At 43.8% G+C, this 16,305-nt stretch overlaps 1 pseudogene; it reads right to left on the bottom strand.

Moving 5' to 3' along the window:
• Window positions 1-15,863: 15,863 nt before the first annotated feature.
• On the bottom strand, window positions 15,864-16,002 carry LOC115031422 (small nucleolar RNA SNORA17; annotated as a pseudogene).
• Between the last annotated feature and the right edge of the window lie 303 nt (window positions 16,003-16,305).

Here is a 16,305-nt window from a genome sequence, read left to right as displayed (position 1 = left end):
AGAGACTCAAGGCTGTCTGTAGTGGAAGCCATTGCCTGGTCAAGCTTGTCTTGGAAGTCACTGGCCAGATGTTGTGTTTGGATGAGGGCTGCTCCAGCAGTTCCTGTTGCACTCAGAGAGACAGCAAAGCCTAGTCCAATGAGTAGAGGAATGAAGATCTCTCTTTTCTTTCTGCTTTCTCCCGTCTGTGAGGCGAGTTCTTCAGGTTCGTAGAGATAAACCTGGGGGACAATTCTCACAGGGGTGCAGGAGCCTTGAAAGGGGGGCTTAATACAGGCACCTGTAGTGCCTTTGCACCAGAGGGGAGCAGGAGGGTTAACACATACTGATTTGGTGATGGTGATGTCACAGGCACATGTAAGATGGGGCTTTGAGGAGGGTCCTGCAAGGCAAAGGAGGGGGGTAGGTCAAAGAGAGGAATGTCCCGTGCTTTCCTTGTGGGTATGGTTCCATGGAGGTCATGAAGGGAAATGTTAATGGGAACAGCTACAAATAATGGTCAGGAGAGAGAAGCACAGAAAAAGCATTGAGAGGAGTTAGGGTGGGTTGTTAAGGAAAGGAGGTCAGCTGCATATTGGATGTACTGTAGCCAGGAGAGGGTAGCTTGCAGCTCCTTCTGAGACTGATTTTCCTGTTGGATAATGTTAGCTTGAGTAAAAACTGATTTGGAGGCAGGAACAAGCTCAGCTTACAGGAGATGTGCAGGTCAGCACCTGGGAATTTGGGGTAAAGTTTACCCATGACTCTGGTCTGCCAACGTTCATCCCATGGATTGCCGATTGAAAGCTGAAAATGAATTTTAAGGTTGGTGAGCAGTGTGCCACCATGACTGGTGGATTCCATTCTGCAGTTCCAGTATCTGCAACCTCCTTATGTGGAGACCTCCTGGAGGCATTCACCTGTGTTTTGGTAAGGGAAGCAGAGAAAAGGGCTGGGTGTAGTGGAGATGGAATCTGGGTGTAGGGGGATCTCAATCCTGGTTCGACATCCTTCTATTGGACAGTCCTGGCTCCCTATAACTTTGTTGTGTCCATTGTAGGTTTCCCTAGCATAGAATCACCAATGATAGGTGTTGGGAAGGCTAAGGAGAGGCTGGGCAGCAAGAGAGTTAGCATGAAGAATGACAAAACATCCAAGAGAATAGAGGAGAGTGGGGCTTGTGGAGGGCTCATGGCCTGGGCAGCAGTCACCAGGTCATGGATGTCCTTCCAGGAGATCTCTTTGTCCTTCTGGATGTGGCATTTCCTCTGCCTCCTCCTCCCCTTCTTCTGTCCTTGTTCTGCCAGTAAGAGGCGGGCCATCTTCTTGGTCAGTGTGGTGGTGCCTGACATTTATGGCAGGAACCCAGATAGGCTTAGGCTGGTCCTGTGGAAAGACGCAAGCAAAACCCCTCCCGGTTGTAAGGAGGGGGTCTGGTCCCTTCCAAATTCCATCCAAAGGATCTCGCCATTGTACTAGAATGGGGGGGGGGCTAATTTTGGTGTATGCCAATGGAGGAAGATAGGAGGATGTTTAGAGTTTTTGTAGATGTTAAATATGTTTAGGGTAGTCAGAGCCATCATTAATTGTACATTAGGGGGATAGGAGGTTGCCTTTTGTTTTAGGAGTTGGGCTTTTAAGGTTTGATGTGTTCTTTCTATTATTCCTTCTCCCTGAGGATTGTGGGGAATTCCCATATGATGGGCAATTTCCCAGTGTGTGCAGAAGGTTTTGAATTGAGAACTAGTGAAGGCCGGGCCATTATCAGTTTTTATCTGCCGAGGAATGCCCATGATGGCAAAGGTGCAGAGCATATGATGAATCAATCTTTTTGAGCTTTCACCTGTTTGGGCTGTAGCCCATATGAAATTCGAGTATGTATTTATGGTGACAAAAAACATATTTCTGTCTACCGAATTGGGGAATATGTGTGACATCAATTTGCTATAAAGCATTGGACTTAAGCCCTCGGGGGTTGGTGCCCATCATTTGTAAAGCTGGGGTGGTAATGAGGGATGCACAAAAGGAGCATGTCTTTATTATCCTCTGGAGTTGAGCAAGAGGGATGTGGGGGAAGCGAGCCTGAAGCCCCTTTATATTTGTGTGTGTGTGCATGAATGAAATTGATCTGCTTGTTCAGTGGAGGCCATGAATATCCCTGTCGAGGCAGTTTGGTCAGCGAGTGTATTTCCCTCAGATATAGGACCTGGCAGAGGACTATGTGATCAGACATGCTGGATGTAGATGGGGCGTCTCTTTTCTGTAGGAGGGTGGAGACCGGTAAGAGTAGAGGGGAAAGTGGGTTGGCATCTAGTTTGATAAAGGATCTTGACAACCAGGGGAGCAAGTTAACAGCATATACACTCTCTGAAAAGATGTTAAGTGGGCCCTTGACTTCTTTCAGAGCTAGATAGATGGCATATAATTCTTTATATTGGAGGGAGTGACTGGGCAGCTCTTTGAATCGGAGGATAGGGGTTTCATCCTCAGGGAAGTAGTATATTACTGCTTCAGGCCTCCTCTTTCCCCCATCAGTAAATATTGAGGAGGCTCTTGCTATGGACCCTTTTAAGAATAGATTGGGGGCAGCCATCGCAACAGAGGGAGAGCAGAGGCCCATTTCTCATCAGGATAATGGTTGTCAATTTGTCCTGGGAATCCTACTAAGCTGATAGCAAAGTGGGAGTGATTTTTGATTAGCCACGGAATATCAGAGTGGGAGAAGGGGATGACAAAAATGTCAGGTTCTTTCCCTAGGGTTTGGAGGGCTCTATCCCTACCATTTTTAATCATGCTGGCAAACGCATCTACTTAATTTAAAATTCAGGGTGCGCCACCCATTGGGGTGTGGAGCCATTCCAGCACCCCCTGAGGCTGGTAAAGGGTTCCCACAAGTGTAGGGGAGGAGTTAAAGAAGAGGAGCTGTGTAGGTTTTGTTGGGTCATACCTAGCAAGAGCCACATCTTTTAGGGCTGCATTGACAGAATTTAGAGCTTGGACTTCCTCTGGGGACAGTGTTCTCAGGGAGGATGGACTTTTGTCTCCTTTCAGGATGTTAAAGAGGGGTTGAAGGGTGCTTGTAGGAAGGGGGACCAGGGCTGAAGCCAATTAAGGTTGCCTAGAAAGCTCTGGAGGGAGACGAGAGTTAATTTTTGAGGGAAGGAAAGGGTGGGTTTGAGGGAACGTATTGAGGTAAGGGATATCTCTGTTCCTAAAAATGTAATGGGTGGAATAAGTTGGATTTTGTGAGGAGCTATTTTAAATCCTAGAGCAGATAGGGAGGGTATTAGCTAGTCCTCAAATTCAGAGGGGGAGGTAGAAAAGTCTCCCCAAACTAAAATATCATCCATGTAATGATAAGATATTGAGTCCTTTGTCAAAATAGGGTTTTAATGCAGTGGCTACAGCCTCCTGACAAATGGTTGGACTGTTAGCCATTCCCTGCGGGAGAACAGTCCATTCATATCGTGAGGCTGGGCCAGAGTTGTTAATGGGGGGTACTGAGAATAAAAAGTGTTCACAGTCTCGGGGGTGAAGGGGGATGGAAAAGAAGCAGTCTTTTATGTCTGTTGCTAACAGGGGAACATTAGCAGGGATGGCTGAGATGTGGGGTAGCCCTCTTTGTGGGGAGCCCCATACTCACTTGGTTTTGTTAATTGCCCTCAGATCTTGTAATAATCTCCATCCCCCAGAGCTCCTTTTTATAGCAAACACAGGGGTATTCCACGGACTGTGAGAGGGGCGGAGGTGTTGTAGCAACAGCTGTTCTACCAGCTGTGAGAGGGCTTTGAGCTTCTCCCTTGGTAGAGGCCACTGTGGGACCCAGATGGCTTCATCGGAAAGCCAATCAAAGCAGGGAATACTAAATCTGACAGTGGCCCCTAGAATTGGGGGTGATTTGGAGGAGGGTTTTTAGGGTCTTCTTCAGTATTATTTTTATGGATAGTTTTCTGTTGTAATGTGGTCTCTTTCTGGTTGGGTGGTAAGAACCACCTCTAAGGTTTGTAAAATATCTCTCCCTAGAAGATTGGTGGGTACTTGAGCCACCAGGGGACGTATAAGGCCAGTAGCCCCATCCAGGTCTTCCCATTTGTAAGCCTGTTTAGTGATGAATGCATGAGAGGTACCTATGAGCTAGGGTGCAGGGATCAGTTGCCAATCACGTGGGATCACTTGCTGTCTTAAAATGTCCTGTCTGCTCCAGTATCAATAAGGCACTTGAATGGTTTATTGTCTATCTTAATGGTTAGTTTTGGATGGGAGTCTTCTGAGATGCTGGATACCCATAAGGCTTCTATGGGAGTACTAGTTGTTTCTCTTACTGTCGGGGCTGAGGGCTGCCCCTTCTGGAGTTTAAAGGCTCCAGTCACTTACCATCCTTATCATATACAGCATTGCAGTGTCTCCACCAATGGTAACCTTTTCTGCAGTGGAGGCAGATTGTCTTAGTGTGATTAGAAGCTGCTATGGGAGAGAATTTTGTGGGCATTCACCCCTCCAATGTCCTGCCTCTCCACCTTTGGGCAGAGAGTTTTGTGGGCATTTTCCCTCCAATGTCCTCTCCACATTTGAAGCAGATTCCTTCTGTTTTCACTGCTGCTACAAATGCCTGAGCCACGGATGTAACCTGATGTAATATGGTTCCTATATCTCTGGTTGCCACAATCCACCTATCGTGATGCTCCTCCCAGAGACCCTGGCAAGCAAGTCTGGATTCAGAGGTCATACCTTCCCATACGATGGTTTTAAGAAGGAGGTATCTTGCTGTGGAGTTGGGAATTTTTCTTTCTAGGCTCATTTTGGTTCTGAGAATAAAATCAGATAGGGGTTCTCTGGGCTTTTGTTGGGGACAGAGCAGGGAGGAGGCAGGGTCTTGTGATCCTGAGGGTGGAGTGAGCCTATCCCAAGCTTGGGTTGCACAGAGGTGGACCTGCTCATAGTACCCTGCTGGCTGAGTTACCTGCTCTGTTCCAGTAAAGAGGTCTTCCTGGCCAAAGAGTTCGTTAAAGCCCCATGGGGTATCTCCTCTGCTCTGGTTTTGCCTGACTTGTTGGCGGCATTCATCTCGAAATAAGGCTTCCCATTCCAAAAACATTGGTCCAGTAAGGTCAGAATGACAAATATCTCTCCAATCTTGGAGGGGGGGGTGTATTTAGGTTGGCAATATGGCTCTGTAGGAGAGATTTTGTCCAGGGTGCATGGATGCTACCTTTCTTCACTGCCTGCCTGAGTTCTTTTAAGTCTGAGGCTTGGAATGGGTACCAATTAAGGGGGTTATTTCAGGTGGGGTTGATATTAACTGGGAATACCTGAACAGTTTGGGTTTTTTGTTTTGTTTCTGACTCCTGATTAACATGGGAATCGGGGTTAATTTATGCAATAGAATCTCGAATATTGCAAAGTTGTTGGGTGATAGATGGTTGGGGGTAAGAGACCATGGAGTTAGGTAGGGCTTCTCTTTTACAGCTTGGAGAAGGGGGAGGAGAGATGCCTCTCTCTGGGGGAGGTGAAGATGGTATAATGAAGCTTTACCTTTGAGTGGGAGAGGGAGGGGCCAGAGGAGCAGGTGGTTTAATTAGTTTTTCCTCGGAAGTGTAGGGAGGCAGGGGTGGATAGATGGATTTTGTCTTTTATTAATTGGGTAAGGGCTGTAAGGTCTGAAATGGAGTGGTTTTTAAGACCTTGACCTTTGGGTTCATCTGACTGAGGGTGCTCAGCAGCTGAGTTGCTGTCAGTTTGTCCTATTTTAGATGGCCCTATGCACTGCCTAATTGCAGCTAAGATTGGCAAAAATTCAGGGGAAGGTGTTTTACCCTCTCGGGTATCTTTGTTTTTGATAAGAGAAGTAACTCTGAGCCATGAGTCTGAGCTATAAATATTATCATTGGCCATACATGGTGCTATCTGAAGGACTTCCTCCCAAAATAAGGAGGCTTGTTTTTTTTTTTTTTTTTTTTATTTATTTCATTTTTTTTATTTTTTATTTTTGGCTATCTTTATCCCTCAATGCTTTAGTAGAGCGCATATTTCCCTGACCTGGGGTGATTTTTTTATATGATGGTGAGTTGCCCATAACAGAAAAGAAGAAAAACGCCTGTCCAATGGGAATGTTCCCTTGGCCTATTGGGCTTCGGGGGATTCCACAAAGGTCCAAATGCCAAGACTTTCTGCAGATTTAAGAACTGGCAGCCGCCCTGTGGCTCTTAATTGGCTGCTGTGTTACCAGGTTTTCTTTGTTTTAAGGAGAAGTTAGAGAGTCTTTGCCAATGCCCGTTGTGGGCTGTTGGGATTTAGACAGAGACCAGAGGAACCTTCGGCCAACACCAGAGAGTAGCTCTGGCCAGAAGGCTTCAGTTGTCCCTTTAGCTTGTCTAAATCCATGTGATGGCGCTGACTGAATTCACAGTAGGAAAACACAGATTGTTTCCAGAGGTGGGGATGGGGGGCTCACCTTCTCAGAGTATTAGTTCTGTGTGGGCGTTTTATTCACTCTTGCCCCACTTTGGTCTCCAGATGTGGGCCTAAGTACCAGAAGTTTTCCACGGTACTTCCAGGCTGGGTGAGAAGGCCACAGCAAGGGAAATGAGTGGAGGCAGGGAGACAGACGAAGCCTCTGCCATGCCTTCTGGGTCGCTCAGTAACTCTGAGCCTGGGTCTGTGAAAAGCCTACAATCCAGTGAGGAATGCAGCAGAACTCAAGCACAGCTCTTCGGGAGAGAAGATCTCTTCCCAAGTGTTACAGCTCTTGGAAAAAAAGGGTCAGACAAAGAAATAATTCTCACATTCCTTTAATTCCCTGCTTGGCTCTCCTATACACAGTTCTGGCAGTGATTTAGAGTTTGACATCAAGCCCCTTTCTTTGGCTTGCGCTGAGAGTTTGGGGGAAACCTTATTTGCATGTGAGAGGGCTTGGTGCTGTTCCTAAGTAGCTGATAGCCACGCCTCTCCTGTGGGGATTGTGGAGGCATGAACACCAACAGGAACCAGGGTCCAGGAGACCTGAGAGAACTTCAGTTCATACTTTAGGCTCTTGCGTCTTCAAAGGAATGGATAGGCCCAGGCACTCATCACTTCTTCCTTTTGGCCTGGGCCTCTTCAAGGGTCAGGTTTAGGCTCAGGCCCGGATCACTTTTTGTTTTTTGTCCCTGGCCTCTTCAATGGTCTGGGATAGGCCCAGGTAGGTCAACATCAGTCCTTGCTTTTGGTCTGAGCCTCTTCACGGGTCAGATATAGGTCCAGGCCCTCATCAATTCTTTCTTTTGGCTCAGGCCTCTCAAAGTTAGGTATAGGCCCAGGCCCAAATCACTTCTTCCTTTTGACCTGGGCCTCTTCAAGGGTAAGGCATAGGCCCAGGCCCACATCACTTCTTTCTTTAGGCCAGGGCCTCTTCAAGGGTCAGGGATAGGCCCAGGCCCACATCACTCCTTGATTTGGCCTGGGTCTCTTCAGGGGTCAGGGATAGGACCAGGCCCACATCACTTCTTTCTTTAGGCCTGAGTCTCATCAAAATCAGGGATAGGCCCAAGCCCTAATCACTTGTTGCTTCTAGCCTGGGTCTCTTCAAGGGTCAGGGATAAGCCCAGAACGTCATCACTTCTTTCTTCAGGCTCAGGCCTCTTGAAGGGTCAGGCATAGACCCAGGCCCTCTTCACTTCTTGTGTTAGGCCCAGGCCTCTATAAATGTCAGTGATAGGCCCAGTCACACATCACTTCTTGCTTTTGACCTGGGCCTCTTCAAGGGTCAGCGATCAACAAGGCCAACATCACTTCTTGTTTTTGCCCAGGCCTCTTCTAGGGTCAGGGATAGGCAGAGGCCCACGTCACTTTTTGTCCCAGACCTCTTCAAGGTTCATGGATAGGCCCAGGCACACATCACTTCTTCCTTTTGGCCTGGGCCTCTTCAAATATCAGGGATGGGCCCAGGCCCACATTACTTCTTCCTTTTGGCCAGGGCCTCTTCAACGTTCAGGGTTAGGCCCAGGTCCACATCACTTCTTGCTTTTGGCCCAGGCCTTTTCAAGCATCAGGGAAATTCTCAGGCCCACATCATTCCTTGCTTTTGGCCCAGGGCATTTCATAGGTCAGGGTGAGGGCCAGGCCCACATCACTTCTTTGTTTTGGCTGGAGCCATATCAAAGTTCAGGGATAGGTCCAGGCCCTCATCACTTCTTGATTTTAGCCTGGGACTTTTCAAGGGTCAGGGATAGGCCTAGGACCTCATCACTTCTTCCTTTATGCCCATACCTGTTCAAGAGTCAGGCATAGGACCAGGCCCTCTTCACTTGCTGGATTGGACCAAGGACTCTTTCAATTTCAGGGATAGGTCCAGGCCCACATCATTTCTAAGACTCATCTTCAATAAAAAAAAATAAATAATAGAAAGCCAACATTCAAGTGGAAACTGAACAACACTCTTCTCAATGATACCTTGGTCAAGGAAGGAATAAAGAAAGAAATTAAAGACTTTTTAGAGTTTAATGAAAATGAAGCCACAACATACCCAAACTTATGGACATAATGAAAGCATTTCTAAGAGGAAAGGTCATAGGTCTGAGTGCCTCCAAAAAGAAACTAGAGAGAGCACACATTAGCAGCTTGACAACACACCTAAAAGCACTAGAACAAAAGGAAGCAAATTCATCCAAGAGGAGTAGACGGCAGGAAATAATCAAACTCAGGGGTGAAATCAACCAAGTGGAAACAAGAAGAACTATTCAAAGAATCAACCAAACAAGGAGCTGGTTCCTTGAGAAAATCAACAAGATAGATCAACACTTAGCCAGACTCACTAGAGGGCACAGGGACAGCATCCTAATTAACAAAATCAGAAATGAAAAGGGAGACATAACAACACATCCTGAAGAAATAAAAAACACCATCAGATCGTTCTAAAAAAAGCTATACTCAACAAAACTGGAAAACCTGGATGAAATGGACAAATTTTTAGACAGATACCAGGTAACAAAGTTAAATCAGGATCAGGTTAATGATCTAAACAGTCCTGTATCCTCTAAAGAAATAGAAGCAGTCATTAATAATCTCTCTCCCCCCACCTCCCCAAAAAAGACCTGGACCAGATGGGTTTAGTGAAGAGTTTTATCAGACCTTCAAAGAAGATCTAATTCCAGTTCTTCACAAAGTATTCCACAAAATAGAAGCAGAAGGTACTCTACTCAATTCATTCTATGAAGCCATAATTACTCTGATACCTAAACCACAGAAAGACCCGACAAAGATAGAGAACTTCAGACGAATTTCCCTTTTGAATATCGATGCAAAACTACTCAATAAAATTCTCGATAACTGAATCCAAGAACACATCAAAACAATCATCCATCCTGACCAAGTAGGTTTCATTCCAGGGATGCAGGGATGGTTTAATATACGGAAATCCATCAATGTAATCCTTCATATAAACAAACTCAAAGACAAAAACCATATGATCATCTCGTTATATGCAGAGAAAGCATTTGACAAAATCTAACACCCATTCCTGATAAAAGTCTTGGAAAGATCAGGAGGAATGCAAGGCCCATACCTAAACATGATAAAAGCAATCTAAAGCAAAGAAGTAGCTAACATCAAAGTAAATGGTGAGAAGCTGGAAGCAATCACACTAAAATCAGGCACTAGACAAGGCTGCACACTTTCGCTGTACCTACTCAATATTGTACTTGAAGTCCTAGCCAGAGAAATTCCACAACAAAAGGAGATCAAGGGGATACACATTGGAAAGGAAGAAGGCAAAATATCACTTTTTGAAGATGATATGATAGTATATATAAGTGACCCTAAAAATTCCACCAGAGAATTCCTAAACCTGATATACAGCTTCAATGAAGTAGCTGTATATAAAACTAACTCAAACCAAGTCAATGGCCTTTCTCTACACAAAGGATAAACAGGCTGAGAAAGAAATTAGGGAAATAAAACCCTTCTCAATAGTCACAAATAATATAAAATACCTTGGCATGACTCTAACTAAGGAAGTAAAAGATCTGTATGATAAGAACTTCAAGTCTCTGAAGAAAGAAATTGAAGAAGATCTCAGAAGATGGAAAGATCTCCCATGCTCATGGATTGGTAGGATCAATACAGTAAAAATGGCTATCTTGCCAAAAGCAATCTACAGATTCAAAGCAATCCCCACCAAAATTCCAACGCTATTCTTCAATGAATTAGAAAGGGCAATCTGCAAATTCATCTGGAATAATAAAAAACCTAGGATAGCAAAAACTCTTCTCAAGGATAAAAGAACCTCTGGTGGAATTACCATGCCTGACCTAAAACTGTACTACAGAGCAATTTTGATAAAAACAGCATTGCACTGGTATAGTGACAGACAAGTAGACCAATGGAATAGAATTGAAGACCCAGAAATGAACCCACACACCTATGGTCACTTGATCTTTGACAAGGGAGTTAAAACCATCCAGTGGAAAAAAGACAGCACTTTCAACAAATGGTGCTGGCACAACTGGCGGTTATCATGTAGAAGAATGCAAATTGATCCATTCCTATCAACTTTTACTAAGGTGAAATCTAAGTGGATCCAGGAACTCCACATAAAACCAGAGACACTGGAACTTATAGAGGAAAAAGTGGGGGAAAGCCTCGAATATATGGGTACAGGGGGAAAATTCCTGAATATAACAGGAATGGCTTGTGCTTTAAGATCGAGAATTGACAATTGGGACCCCATAAAATTGCAAAGCTTCTGTAAGGCAAAAGACACTGTCAATAAGACAAAAAGGCCACCAACAGATTGGGAAAGGATCTTTACCTATCCTAAATCAGATAGGGGACTAATATCCAATATATATAAGAATTCAAGAAGGTGGACTCCAGAAAATCAAATAACCCCATTAAAAATGGGGCTCAGAGCTAAACAAAGAATTCTCACCTGAGGAATACCGAATGGCTGAGAAGCACCTGAAAAAATGTTCAGCATCCTTAATCATCAGGGAAATGCAAATCAAAACAACCCTGAGGTTCCACCTCACACCAGTCAGAATGGCTAAGATCAAAAATTCAGGTGACAGCAGAAGCTGACAAGGATGTGGAGAAAGAGTAACACTCTTCCATTGTTCGTGGGATTATAAGCTTGTACAACCACTCTGGAAATCAGTCTGGAGTTCATCAGAAAATTGGATATAGTACTACTGGAAGATCCCTCAATACCTCTCCTGGGCATATATCCAGAAGATGTTCTAACTGGTAAGAAGGACACATGCTCCACTATGTTCATATCAGCCTTATTTATAATAGCCAGAAGCTGGAAAGAACCCAGATACCCCTCAAAAGAGGAATGGATACAGTAAATGTGGTACATTTACACAATGGAGTACTACTCAGCTATTAAAAAGAATGAATTTATGAAATTCCTAGGCAAATGTATGGACCTGGAAGGCATCATCCTGAGCTAAGTAACTCAATCACAAAAGAACTCACATGATATGTACTCATGAATAAGTGGATATTAGCCCAGAACCTTAGAATAACCAAGATACAAGATACAATTTTCAAAACACATGAAACTCAATTGAAAGAAGACCAAAGTGTGGACACTTTGCCCCTTCTTAGAATTGGGAACAAAAAAACCCATGGAAGGAGTTACAGAGACAACGTTTGGAGCTGAGACGAAAGGATGGACCATCTAGAGACTGTCATACCCGGGGATCTATCCCCTAATCAGCCTCCATACACTGACACCACTGCATACACTATCAAGATTTTACTGAAAATACCCTGATATAGCTGTCTCTTGTGAGGCTATTCTTGGTCCTAGCACACTCAGAAAGGGATGCTCACAGTCAGCTATTGGATGGATCACAGTACAGCCAAGGGAGGATCTAGAGAAAGTACCTAAGGAGCTAAATGGATTTGCAACCCTATTGGTGGAACAACATAAACTAACCAGTACCCCCCAAAGCTCATGTCTCTAGCTGCATATGCATCAGAAGATGGCCTAGTTGGCCATCAGTGGAAAGAGAGGCCCATTGGTCTTACAAACTTTATATGCCTAAGTACAGGGCAATGCCAGGGCCAAGAATTGGGAGTGGGTGGGTAGGGGAGGCGGGGGAGGTTTTGGGGGACTTTTGGGATAGCATTGGAAATGTAAATGAAGAAAATACCTAATTAAAAAATGATTGGGAAAAAAAGAATAAATAGATTGCCATTGTGCTCTGAACAATGAGGCATGAAGAGAGGGGGTGTTGCCTTGTAAGCTCACCATACTCTTACTTACCTTTTACAAATAAAATTATTAAATTATTTTATAACCAGAGCCATTAAAATCAGTTGCTAGGATACATGCATCAGAAAATATTTTGTTATTAACACACTACCATGAGATGTTTCAGTAACCAACACAAAACTAACTCACACTTCCAAGAAGTTAAGAGATAGTTAACCCCGCATCCAAGTATAAATAACCTTTTGAGAACAAAAAATTAGGTTACTCCTCCTCAGTCCTACAAGTTACAGCCTTAAGAAGATTTTATAATATCATAATAAAGAAAGTCCTGGACTGGGTCAGCTTTCGATGCATTAACAGAAATATCAATAGGTACATTAAGTCAAAGTAGTGAAATCACTTCTGTAGAGCTCAGATGCTGACAACATATTTATTAGTATGGTAGATGGTGGTTGCTTATAGTACGTTGACAACATCTTTTACTTGTTTGTTACAAGGACATTACTCAAACAGAGATGGGTGTTAAGGGTTATAAAGTTTACCCCCAAAAAATTGTAGTTAGTTCTTGGACCTGTGATTCCTAGTTCTCCATAACCACTGAAATTTTTATAAGTTAATTAGCCTAGCAGAAGGATTAGTGGAAGTCACAACACTTTTCAGGAAGGTTTCTACATACAATACTAGCTGCTACAGTCTAATTAATTGTATTTTACATGATTTCATAGAACATAGCTCTTGGTATGGTTCTCTTTAAAATGGAGGCTTGCAGGATGAATCTACTCTTATAGAGGATATGTGTTTCAGTATTAGGAAAGTGGCTCACATCTCTCCGTTTCTTGATTCCTCTAGAACCTGTCTATACATGCTACACATAAACTCACCAAGGCACAAACACAATGCAAAATAAAATACACACACACACACGTGTGTGTGTGTGTGTCTATATGTGTGTAGTGTCTGTATTTTTAGAATTTATTCTACATGGTGCACCATCTTATTAAAAACTGTGTACGTCTCTGCAATAGATTTTTTTTTGAACATACAAATACTTTATCAAAAGTTACATGGCCAGCAGTTGCTAGGGGTAGGATTTGAATGCATGTATGTCTGGCTACCTATAGGTTTTTTGCTTAGGTGTGAATTTATCCAGTAAGTGATTCAAGCCTACTGAATGCTAAAAAAGGCAATACCAGATTTAGAATAAAGTAAAAACATCCTGTTTTATTTGCCATATACCATATGCTGAATTCCTCTTGAGTTCAGACTATAAAACATGACTTTCATGTTTCTTCACAAACTGTAAATGATGCTAGTTCAGGACAAGGGGAATAGCACACCTCATATTTGCCTACTATGGCTACTTTCCTTCATTTAAATCTCTGACTCATTGACTCCACAATGTTTATTAGGAGACCCTATAAACATAACATGCCTTAAATGGAACAATATAAGGCAGGAAATGGAGGACAAGGTGAATAGGGAAATGATTATTTTGGGAGAATTTGTTTGTGTATAAATTATGAATAAATATGATCAAAAGGCATTTTACGATATTCTCAAAGAATCAGTAGTAATGAAAAAAAGTAGGAAACATGATCTGGTATTGGATGAGGGAAAAGGACTGAAGCCTTGAGGGCCAGCAGAAAGAATGAAACAGGCAACTTCGGGAGACAGGAGGTTGGGGATGGGGCTTCCAGAATGCACCAGAGGCCTGGGAGGTGAGAGACTCTCACGACTCAAAGGGAGGGACATTATATGAAATGCCTAACAGTAGGGGGAGGGAACTTATGGAGCCACCTCCAGCAGGAAGACAGGACATCAAGTAAGGGATGGGGTTTCCATCTCACAGTCACAACTCTGACCCATAATTGTTCCTGTCTGAAAAAATTACAGGGCTGGAAATGGAGACGAGCCTGAGGAAAAGAAGGTCCAGAAACAGGCCCAAAGTGGGATGCAGCTCATGGGGAGATCTCAAGGCCTGACATTATTACTGAGGCACTGGAGCACTAACAAAAATGGACCTATCACAACAGCCATCTAACAGATCCAACAAGCAGCTGAGTCAGAGGCAAATATTTGCACCCAACCAATGGACAGAAGCACCTGTCCCCTGTTGTTGAAATAGGGAAGGCTGAAAGAAGCTGAAGAGAAGGGTGATCCTGTAGGAGGACTAGTAGTCTCCATTAATCTGGACCCCTGAAATCTCTCAAACAATAGACAACCAAATAGGCAGAATACACCAGCTGTTATGAGGCCCTCAACATACATACATTAGAGGACTACAGGGTCTGTTAATTCAGAAATGATGCACCTAACCCTAAAGAGATTGAAGACTCCAGGGAGTTTAGAAGTAAGGTGTAGTTGGGGGTGTGTAGATCCATGTGGAGACAGGGGTGTGGGGAGGAGGTATGGGATGTGGAACAGGCAGAGGGTGGATGAGGGTGGCAAGAAGAAAATATGGAGTGTAAAAAATAAACTAATTAAAATGAAAAAAAAATTCCTTGTTTGCTTACAAAGCAAACTAAAGGCTTGAAAAGAAATAGAAAACATTGGTCTCCTCCAGAGTATTACTATTTAGATTCTCACCTCTCCTGATACACATTCAAGTGGTTTGACCTCAGGCATCTGGGGACACTGGGCTTGAGCTAAGTGCTGACATGAGTAAGTCTTGCACCTGTTTCCAGCAATAACTGGTTCTCAATGATTTGCATGCTGTCACTTCACAGCCTTGGGGACTTCTTCATATACCAGTCACACATATCCTGTACCGTTGTCATTGCAGTCAGGACTCAGCATGGACATGAGGGCCCCTGCTCAGTTTTTTGGGATCTTGTTGCTCTGGTTTCCAGGTAAAATGAACTAAAATGGAAATGTCATTGTGATTAGTGTTGATTGGCATTTGGGAGATTTTATCTTATAATACTTACCTATGTAGATATTCATTATGTTTCTACTCCTAGGTGCCAGATGCGACATCAAGATGACCCAGTCTCCATCCTCCATGTATGCATCGTTGGGAGAGAGAGTCACTATCACTTGCACGGCGAGTCAGGACGTTAAAAGCTATTTAAGCTGGTACCAGCAGAAACCAGGGAAATCTCCTAAGGCCCTGATCTATTATGCAATAAACTTGGCAGATGGGGTCCCATCAAGATTCAGTGGCAGTGGATCTGGGCAAGATTATTCTCTAACCATCAGCAGCCTGGAGTCTGATGATACAGCAATTTATTACTGTCTACAGCATGGTGAGAGCCCTCCCACAGTGATACAAGTAATAACATAAACCCCATGAAAGCAGAAGTGAGAGGCTTGACTGCCCCGCCTGCTTCTCATGAACCACCCACTTTAAGTATTTCTTAGATGTCACAGGTCTCTCTAAGAGTCTGGGATCATGTCAGGTGTGGTCTTAGGTGTACTATTCTCTGCTCATACATTGTTGTCTCAGATTGCTAGTATCAGATGAGCTCCATGTCTGTGTCTCATGGTACTTGTCTGGTGGTCACCTCAGGATTGTTCCCCACCTTGTCCACCTGAACTGCCCATTGAAAGTATTGTCTGTCTCAGGCTCACTCATGCCCATGGGCCTGGTTATAGGCAGGGTTCTTTTAGTCTCTGGCTCCCCATCCTGGAAGACTGTCTGCCCTTGCCTCATAACATTCAGTCTGTCTTAGTCTAACTGATCTCAGGGAATGTTAGGCTACTAATCATTCAGATGCTCATAGGTCATGACAATGAGCTGAGCAAAGACATAGCCTCTCTTCATTGCCTCCTACTGACACTCAGTTGGCAGAAAAAAAAGCACACCTGCTATGCCTCTGGGAGGCAGGAGTACACCACAGTCTTGATCACTCTAATTTTATACAAAGGAGAAGAATAAAGTTAGAAGACATAATCCACATTTTTAGGGTTCCAGTTTTCCTCATTATGCTGTCCTTTGACTATCTACACAAACTCTAGACAGAGTTTACCAACCTTCAAAACTCTTTCATGGATATTATATGCATCATATTGATTTTATTAGCAAATTGTCGTTGATATCCATTTAAATCTCATTTATGGATCTGGAGAAAAACCCAGTGGTTAAGAGCATTTGTTTATCCTGAAAGTGACTTGGGTTTGATTCTCAGCAC

Source organism: Mus caroli, unplaced genomic scaffold (assembly GCF_978045245.1).
Source record: "Mus caroli unplaced genomic scaffold, Mus_caroli_1 scaffold_7, whole genome shotgun sequence".
Classification (NCBI taxonomy): domain Eukaryota; kingdom Metazoa; phylum Chordata; class Mammalia; order Rodentia; family Muridae; genus Mus; species Mus caroli.
Note: the sequence above shows the minus strand (reverse complement) of the source record. Positions and strands in the feature narration are given on the sequence as shown.